The sequence below is a fragment of the Cebus imitator genome, unplaced genomic scaffold (assembly GCF_001604975.1).
Source record: "Cebus imitator isolate Cc_AM_T3 unplaced genomic scaffold, Cebus_imitator-1.0 Scaffold23, whole genome shotgun sequence".
Taxonomy (NCBI): domain Eukaryota; kingdom Metazoa; phylum Chordata; class Mammalia; order Primates; family Cebidae; genus Cebus; species Cebus imitator.
The window spans coordinates 9063636-9074187 of NW_016107338.1; positions in this window are offsets into that span (position 1 = coordinate 9063636).

Genomic DNA, 10552 nt, shown 5'->3' on the forward strand with positions numbered 1-10552 from the left:
TAAAGTATTGAACACAAGGCTTGGAACATAATAAATACCAGCAAATGTTAGCTTTTGCTGCTGTGATGGTGGTAACTGCATGTGCTGTATCCGTACTGGCTAAGAGACCCATTCTCCTTTGGCTCTATCAACTGCATGGAGTTTTAGATAGATAAGTTATGCCAAGGGATGATGGCATACCTCTGAATATCGTGTCCATGTCAGAACTCCTGAGTGCAGGTTCGAGTGAATCAGTGTTCCGGGTGTTGCAAGGCCCCTTCTCCCTGTGGTTCACAAAGCAGTTCCTAGAGTGAGATGAGGCAGGGTTGAATCTTGGGTTGTACTTGGGTGCAAAAGGGAACCTGTTAAAATCCATATATTAAAGAACTGGGGCTGATGGTTCTTAAGCTTTTATGACCTTACCGTGGTACTTTTTTTGTTTTTTTTTTTGAGACAGAATTTCGCTCTTGTTACCCAGGCTGGAGTGCAATGGCGCGATCTCGGCTCACCGCAACCTCCGCCTCCTGGGTTCAGGCAATTCTCCTGCCTCAGCCTCCTGAGTAGCTGGGATTACAGGCACGCGCCACCATGCCCAGCTAATTTTTTGTAGTTTTAGTAGAGACGGGGTTTCACCATGTTGACCAGGATGGTCTCGATCTCTTGACCTCGTGATCCACCCGCCTTGGCCTCCCAAAGTGCTGGGATTACAGGCGTGAGCCACCACGCCCGGCCTACCGTGGTACTTTGATCCTTCCATCAGCATTATATACATATGATGCTCAAATGTTTATTGAATGAATGAGCATGTGTCTCAAAAGCATGAGTAGTTTTAAGTCTGTGTTGCCTTAAAGTCTGTGTGAACATCCTGAACAATTTGAGCACTGATCTTACCAAGGCACCTGCTGAGAGAATCCATGTTATCCATCTTTTGTAACACTCAACTTGGAGAGGTGCTCCTGCAGCTCACTCTTGCCAGCTCCATAACAGATTAGCAATCTAGATTAGCCACACAGATTCCAAATCTTTCAGCCATGTAGGACAGCCCCTCTCCTGTGGGGTATCTCAAGCCTCCCTTTATTGAACTTGGTCTGTAGATCACTTCCAGATATGCTGGCCATCTTGCCCTCTGTTGGGTTCGTTCATCTTTGCCAGTGCATCCCCCCCCCAAATTCAACCTCAAAACAGCTTCCAGAGTGACCTAGCTATATTACAAATCTAATTTTGCCATTTATTACCAAAAATACTTTAATGGTTTTGCCCAGCCTGCCTACATGATAAAAACAGAACTCTTTCACTTAGTAAACAAGATCTTTCATAATTTGCCATCAGTTTCCCGTTGTGTTACTTCTTCATATGCACTCAATTACTTGCAGCTCCCTAAACATTTCTCAAGCATGCATGCATTTCCCACTTGATTCCCTCTGCCTAGAACACCCTTCTACCTAGTTAATGACTACAAGCCCTAGAAGACTTGCTCAGACATCACCTTCTTTGGGAAGATGTTTCAACTTGCTGGCCTGAGAATGCCCTTTATCTTATTCCAGAGCACATTGGAGCAAGAAACATTCATCATATGGCATCATATCAGTTAAGGTCCTTGAGAGCAAATAAAGGTGAGATCCGGGAATATGAGACATTGATGTTAACATGATCAAAATTAAACACATATGTTGGTAAGGTCCTGGGAGCAATGAGTTTACAACAGTGCTGCTCAAATTTTAATGTCACTTGGGGATCTTGTTAAAATGCAGAGCCTGACTCAGTAGGTCTAGGGTGGGACGTAAGATTCTGCATTTCTAACAAGCACCCAGGTATTAGCAATGGTGCTGGTTTGAGGGCATACACTTAGGAGCAAGAAGTTTCATCAAGTAAAGGGCACTCTCCTATGTGCTGAGAATGCTAAGAAGTCTAACACAAAATCACTCCTGACAAGAAGCTCCTGGTCTAGCTGGGGAGCTAGGACACACACATAAAAAGACAGACAAGGATCAGATAGTATCATAAAATCCTACTTCTCTTTTTAAGGTGCAAGGATTATTACTGCAGACTTTGCCATCTCTTCCATCTTAGTATAAGGTGTTAACATACCCTAAGGGATCAAACCATCAAATCCAGAGACATTTGAGATTACATATATGGGCCAGATGTGGTGGCTCATGCCTGTAATCCCAGCACTTTGGGAGGCTGAGGCAGGTGGATCACTTGAGGCCAGGAGTTCAAGAACAGCCCAGCCAATATGGCAAGACTCTTGTCTCTACTAAAAATACAAAAAGTAGCTATGCATCGTGGTGCGTGCCTATAATCCCAGCTTCTTGGGAGGCTCAAGCAGGAGATCTCTTGAATCTGGGAGGCGGAGGTTGCAGTGACCCAAGATTGCACCACTGCACCTCCACCTGAGTGACAGAGCGAGACTGTCTTAAAAGAAAAGAAAAGAAAAGAAAAAAACTATGAATATGCTTAGAACAATGGAGGCATTCATTTAAGTTTTTCAGAGTTCATTATGCATTATAAGGAAGTTCTGAAGATATCTATGACAATAATCACCATGAACAATTTTAGCACCTGTGCACAAGGAGCAAATACAAGAATATTCATTATAGCTCTGTTTTTAACAGCAATATAGTGGAAATAATACAGCTGTTCACCTGTAGGGAGATGAGTAAATAAAATGTGATTACTCATACTTAACGTGAATGAAATAGATCTGCATGAATAGACATGGATAAATTTCAAAAATGTTGATTGAAAAAGAAAGCAAGTTCCTAAAAGATACACAGACATAAAAGTCTTCATTTAAATTTAAACATAAAACACTATGCATGCTATTTTAGAGCATAAATGCATGCATGGGAGATATCATATACTAAACTTCAGGATAACAGAGATCTCTGGCAAGGAACTTAAGAGTTGGGAGATTGGTCTTATCTCTGGGAAGAGAGAAAAGGGGAAGGGTTGAAGCTGATTAATGGATGACAGTTGGGCTCCATCCTCTCCATCCTGCTGAGTATGGGTGGAAGAGAGATCTGTTATCCCACCCAACTCTATCCTCTAGGTTGGGTGTTTGGCAAAGATGGATAATAGAGATTATTTTCCCAGAAGGTACTTTGTTTGGATCAGTGTTCCAGGTGTCACAAGGCCCTTCCTCCCCTGTGGTTCCCAGAGGAGTTCTTGGAGTGGGCTGAGGCAAGGCTGAATTTTGGGTTGTACTAAGGTATAAAAGAGAGCCTATTAAATCCATGCACTTAAGGAACTCAGGCTGGTGCTTCTCAACTCCTGGCTGGTGAGACTTCTCCTTACTTTTTTTCAATAAGGTTCATATAAATAGCAAAGGCATGTTTTGAAATTCTGAATCTAACATGTTTTTATCCCTACAAAATCTATTTGTGTTTTTTTAGTTTTATATTACATAATTAAAAACAGAAATTAATTTATAAAAATGCAAAAAGCCAGGAAATATATTTTCTCCAATGATAGGTAAAACAATACAAAAAAGGGAAAAATGTCTCCTACCCCAATTATACAATTTCACCTTCTCAGCAATTACTGATGTTAGCATCTTGACAACATAAATATTCCTGTGTGTATTTTTTCAAGGTATGAAATGGGGTCTCCCTATGCTGTCCAGGCTAAAGTGCGTTGGCTAATCCGAGCTCACTGCAGCCTCAAACTCCTGGGCTCAAGAGATCCTCCTACTTAGCCCCCCAAGTAGCTAGGATTACAGGTACGTGTTACTGAGCCCAGCTACTTGTGTGTGTGTTTGTATTTATAGACTTTTTTGCCTATATAAACATATATAAACATTTTTGACATTATAAGTAAGTAACACTATAAATATTATTCATGACTTGCTTTTTTTCTATTAAAAAGATGTTAGGTATCTTTTTTCACATAAGTACTGTAAATAAAAACTGATTCAAGCCTCTTTAGTGGATGTATTGTATTTATTTGAATGGAAATACCTAATTATTGTAACTAGTCTCCTGTTGAGCATATTTATATGTCAATTTTAGATATAATAAATAGCACTGAAACATTTCTACTCATGCACCTCTGAGGATGTGTGCTACCACTACCTAAAATGGGATTTGCAAGATCAAAGGGTGTGAACATTTTGGATGATCTACACTTCAAGTTGTTAAAACTAGGTGGAATAAATTGCCTTATGAGTGTCAGACTATAAAATCAGAACCCTATGGATTAAAGAAGAAATTCATGAAGCCATCCTCAAAAGAGTCAGAATAGGCCTTAATATGATTAAAGATACAGACATACCACACTGAGCGATATGTCACTCAGAAAAGGGTTTGTCAGCAATGAAAGGGAGTAAGAGAAGCAAACACAGCATGACCCTGTGAAAGGAAGAGAAAAATGTGGCTCTCAACCATGTAATTAAACTGGTCTTTTTTTTTTTTTTTTTTAATATAGCAGAGAAGGAAGCATCAAACTTTTATAGCTTGATGACACTTCAACTGACTCTTCCCAGACACTAAGCTACCTTCTGAAGATTATTTCTCTTGCTGTTTTTCATGCTTCCATTGCTGATCAACCCTTTTCTGAGTGACATATCGCTCAGTGTGGTATGTCTGTATCTTTAATCATATTAAGACCTATTCTGACTCTTTTAAGGATGGCTTTATGTATTTCTGCTTTAATCCATAGTGTACTGATTTTATATTTTGACATTCATAAGGCAATTCATTTCACCTAGTGTAAGTAATTTATTCCACCTCGTGTAAGTACAGTTCTATGGTATAGAACAGTTAGAAGTGAACAATGTAGGGCTACATGTATAAACAGGTATACAGCTCCTAAATATAATGTTGAGTGGAAAAGTTGCCAAAGGATACACACACCATGATACCATATATATAATGCCCGAAAACCTGCAATATCATTGATCACTCCGGGATATTTACATATCTTATAAAAGCATGAAGACATACCTGAAAATGATAAACATAAAATCCAGGATGATGGTTTTTATTGGCAGTGGATAGACGAGGGAAATGTAATCACAGAAAGGTTACAAAGGAGGCTTTACAAAGTTTTATACGTTTAAACTTGATGGTGGATACATGGATGTTCATCGTATTACTCTCCGGGCCTTTTTGCTCTTTCGAATTTTTTCATAGAGAAAGAATAAACGCTAAGAAGGTTTAGTCTGGCAGGAGCGTAGGCTGTGAGGCGGCTGTCGGAAGAGGTATGGTAGAGTGGGGCGGGTCAGCTCAGGAGGACCCCGCAGCCGCTTTGCGCCTGAAGATCCGGAGGGGCCCCTGCGGAGGTTTAGCAGCGGTGGTGTGGAGACTGTCAGGGAGGCGGGGTGACGAGTCAGATGCATGCTGCACGATTCAAGTGGGAGACAACAGTGAGTGGGCTACACTCAGAATGCAGATGAAAGGACGGAGTGAAACTGTCAGCTCATGTCATCTCAATGCTTCCTTCTTTGTTTCTCAGGCTCCTCTGCCAGGTGGCTTCTGGATAGCTTTCGCTTAATGGGAGGCACTGTGAGAGGATGGAGCGGGGAACGAAAAAGCCCCGGTCTTCCTTCCTGCCCCCCATTTCTCTGCTTCTAGCGGCCTCTCCAACAGGGACTGTGCCTCCGTCACATCTACCTCCCGTGAGACCGGTCCTCTGCCAGTGCAGCCAGTTCTCACCAGGCTGGCTTCTGGGCACGGGTAGTAAGTTTGCCCCCCAGCCTAGAGCGGGTAACAGCTTCCAGTTGTTGCTGATGCCTGGGTTGCATCACTGACCCCTGCTCGCATCTCAGCTCTTCCCACACCCTGGTAAGAGGTTCTCCATGTTAAATCTCCCCTGTTGATCTCTGTCTGGACCCTGACTGAGACATATACTTTTTGGATGCTTTACATTTTGTCTTTTGTGGGAAACTGAGGCATGGTGGCTAAAGGAGCAGGGCTGTGGCCTCAGAAGTACTAAGGCATCTAGAGGCCATTAGAGGCAACTGAAGCTCTGACTGAGGTGCTTTCTTCACAAATGAGAGGACGTGGCTTCTTCCAGGGATATCAATGACTACCACCAGTCCAGCCAGGAAGACTCAGTCATCAAATGGGCCCATTAAAATCAGCTTTCTTATTTGATGACACGCTAATCCTTCTTTGAAAGGACACAGCAGTAGGGAATCAGGGTGAGGATTAAGGCTTTTACAAAGCAGTTTCTTTTTATGATTGGTCTCTATTATTTATTTATTTTTCAGACAGAGTCTTACTCTGTTGCTCAATGCAAACTCTGCCTCCTGGGTTCAAATGATTCTTCTACCTCAACCTCCTGAGATGCTGGGATTACAGACGTGCACCATCATGCATGGCTAATTTTTGTATCTGTGGTAGAGACAGGATTTTGCCATGTTGGACAGACTGGTCTCAAACTCCTGACTTCTCATGATCCTCCCGCCTTGGCTTCCCAGAGTGCTGGGATTATAGGCGTAAGCCACCACACCTGGCCTGGTCTCTTATTATTTTAAAAAATTATTTTTGTGGTTACAAATTAAAATACATTTATTATAAACCTCTTGGAAAATGTAGAAAATATATTTAAATTAGAAACAACAACAACAAAACACTCCCGAAGTTTATTTTCCCTTATGAAGGGAATCAGTTTACATTAAACGAAATATGTGAAACAAATCACTTGATTTAAAATATTTTGCTTATTACATCTTCTGTTGTAAGTCCTCTGTTTTGCTTATAAGGAAGCTGAAGCGAGAACCTAACGAACTAAACAAAAAGCTTTCGTCAGCTGACTATTGGAATGGCAGTGAAGGTCTCGAATGAGGATAAATAGGTATGCTAATATCCATCAAGATACAGATTTCTCTGTTGTCATGAATTATGAAGGGATAGGGACACCATTGTTGTCAAATTGCTTTTCTGCACAGCCTTATCCGAGTGAAATGTGAACCTGTTACATCTGCGTGGATTTGATGACTTGTGATAAAGGCTTAGCCAGTCATGAAAGGTAGTCAGACAAATGTAGCAGATGGTAATGGCTCACAAATTACCTCTTATTAGTCACATGAAGATATATACATATTAAGTTCAAAGCATTTTTCTTCTTCTTTCCCTCCTTTCCCTGAGTTTCTCTTCTTTAAGACCATACAGTGTGATCGCTGGTGTTTTAGGCAGCAAACAGCAGCTCAATTATCTTCCTTTAGCAGTGGCTTTAAAATAAAGTTCTCCTGAGAGTTTACAAACCTAGTATTCATTGAGAAGTTTTGTTTCTTCCACAGTGTGCTAAAAAAAATAGTATTCTGAGCTGAGAAACTGGCTTTAGAAAGTGGTGATCACACCATAATACTCTGCTGATTTTCAGGGTAGCGGTAGGACTTCCCCAAAGTAGTTCCTGTCCCCGCAGCACCTGCTCTGTCTCTCTTGCCCTTTCTTTTCTCTTCTTCATGCTTTCTCCCAAGCCTGTCTCCTCTCAGCCTCCCTGCACCTGAACTGGCTCTGGTTCTCCTCCTCCTCCACCTTCACCTCCACCTCTAGACTCACCCAGTGTGTATGGATACTCAGTCCAACCCAGCAAGGCAAGAACCTCGGACCTTAGCCAAGTCAGGCTACCTGTTGTTCTGCAGGCATACCCTTGGTGGGGGTGGGTCTCAGGACACCTATATAGTTTTTATTTTGCTTTATTTTATAAAAAAATGAAATTATCTTGCTCCAGGCATAGTTTTGGGCAAATTACTTGGGGAAAAAAAATGCTCATGGGCATTTCCCCCTGTTAATTCACACAGTGTGTTCCCCTTCTTTTTTTATGGCTGCATAATATTCCCTAATGTGGCCAACCATAATTTTTTTTAACCAATCCCCATGTTGATTAACAGTAAAGCTTCCCTACTATATTTTGCTATGACAACTATTACCAGAATTTCTCTGTGAATTTGACTGGAGAGTGGGGTAGAAAGTGAAAGGAAAGGTGGGTAGTAAGTTTGAAGCATGTCAAAGGGTGGGCAAGTCTGGTTTTGGCTGTGATGATGACTTTGGCCACTCAGAGGCACCTGCAGAGTGTAGCTGGATTCCTTGAAGATGGGGTGGGGGTGAAGGAGGAAGGAAGTAGAGAGGGCAGCTGAGGGGATAGGACCATGCCTGGATGGATGAGCAGGCTTTGTACTTGCCATCATCCCACTCCTTATTAGGTAACCAGTGATCTCTCTCAATTACCGATGTGGGGTTAGAGAGGCCCAAAGTTAACTCGCCTCTTCCCAATCTAATACTTCAACTGCTGGCTCTTCTATGTCTTAGTTTGGGAAGGCAGGCTGAGACCAGCTTGTGAAGGGTCTTTAGCTCTCTGCCAAGGGCTCTACAGCAATAGGGAAGATGAGATGTTAGTTCTCAGCTCAAACATTTGCTTTGCAACAGCTCAAGTGTTCTGAGGAGATAAACAGCACAATTAAGGAAAAGCCAACCTTGAGAAAGAACATAATATATCACCTGTCTGGTTGTGCTCCAACCTCATTGTGTACCTTTATCTCTCAGAGTAGCTCCATTCTATTCACTGAACTCTGTCGATACTTTCTGCTCTTTAACTGTCTGTGACTGTGTTCCCATAGCACCCCCCATCCTCATAGCCCTGCTGGCTCCTTTGCCTCCTGTTTACTGTGAACATTCATAATACACACTTGTAGCATCAGCATGGCTTCTAAACACAAAGACGACTTGCTCTCCAAGCCTGACTTCTTAGAAAGCATTTAACCTTATGGCTATTTTTTTTTTCTTTTTCTTCATAGAATCTTTCATTCATCATTTACTTGGAAATGGTTGTTTCCTACAAGGCTCATTCTCCAAACAGCAAAGCAACTCCAATAATTGTAGTGATATGTAATCTGATATAATGTGTATGTATTAAACTACATATTTATCTGCAGTCTAACACCAGTCCCAAAATAACAAACTGCTGCAATTTTTTTTTTCTTTGAGACCGAGGCTCACTCTTTCGCCAGGCTGGAGTCCAGTGGCATGATCTTGGCTCACGGCAAACTTCACTTCCTGGGTTCAAGCGATTCTTTGTCTCAGCCTCCCAAGTAGCTGGGACTACACGTGTGCGCCACCATGCCCACCTAATTTGTATATTTTTAGTAGAGATGGGGTTTCACCATGTTGGCCAGAACGGTCTATCTCTTGACCTTGTGATCTGCCTGCCTCAACCTCCCAAAGTGCTGGGATTACAGGCGTGAGCCACCATGCCTGGGAAAATGCTGCAAATTTTAAATTGTCGCAGAGTACATTTGAGTCTCAAACTTATGAATTCTATTTTCTATGCAGCGATGACCAAAGAGGAAGGTTTTTACTCCCCTTTCTTCTATTGTTGCTCACCTTTCAGTCAAAGCATGAGTCTGCTTCCCAAACTTCCTGCTTCCTTCTCTGTTCTTCGGTGTCCCTTGGAGCAACCTGCCACAGCGACTCTGTTTGGCCTGGGCCTTCCCAGGATGCATGACTTAGTCTTTGTTCTCAGGATCATGTGATAGCAACTCTCCTCTATGCTTAGCAGCCTGCCCATTTGCTGCCATTTGCAGAAAGCTTGAACCCAAGAAGAAGCCCTATAGGAGCTGGAAGAAGGTGCTGTCAATATTGGTACCTTTGCTTCTGGCATCAGCCCTGACACCTCTTCTGAAACTTTTTCCTGCATGTCTGTAGAGAACTGTCTCCTTTTCTTGCCAGGGCTTTCAGACTTCATTTCTCCAGGAAGTGATTTTCTCAGTGTCTCCACAAAAGCCCAGGAGGAAAGAAATTGGCATTCCTTCCTAATTGGCCATGGTGTGGTATGAAAAAGCAGTAGAAATATGAGTGAATTTTTTATATGGTTGACATAAATATGTCTTCCAACAAAAACCAGCTGCTGCTATCACTGGAATAGGCAGTGATATCGTTTGGATATGTATCCCCTCTAAATCTCTGTTGAAATGTGATCCCCAATGTTGGAGGTGGGGCCTGGAGGGAGGTGTTTGGATCATACAGGCAGATCCCTCATAAAGGGCTTGATGACCCCCAACCCTGCTCCACCCACTCCCCATTCCCCACCTCCCCAGCAATGGATAATGAGTGAGTTCTTGCTCTATTAGTTCACAAGAGAGCCGATTGTTTATAAAAACCATGCATCTTTCTTGTTCCCTCCCTTCCCCCTCTCTCACCATGTAACATGCTGCTCTGGCTTTGTCTTCCCACTAAAAGATTCCAGAGGCCTTTCTAGAAGCTGAGCAGATGCTGGTGCCATGCTTGTACAGCCTGCAAAGCCATAAGCCAAATAAACCTCCTTTCTTTATAACTACCCAGTCTCAGATATTTCTTTACAGCAATGCAAAACAGACTAATACAGGTAGAAAACTTACTTGTTTGGAATAATCAGTGATGGGATTACACAGAAAGTCTATGCGTCAAGGAGTGACATAGAGTTATCTTCCTGGAAATGACTTAGAGTATCTTCCTGGAAATGAAGATCAATATACTTATTCATGGTGTGTATGGATGGGGACTTGTGTATGTGTGAGTTCCTTCCTTTATACAGGAGCTAGTTTCTGAAATTGAGAGGGTGAGTTTCCAAGGGGATAATTAGGATTTTAACA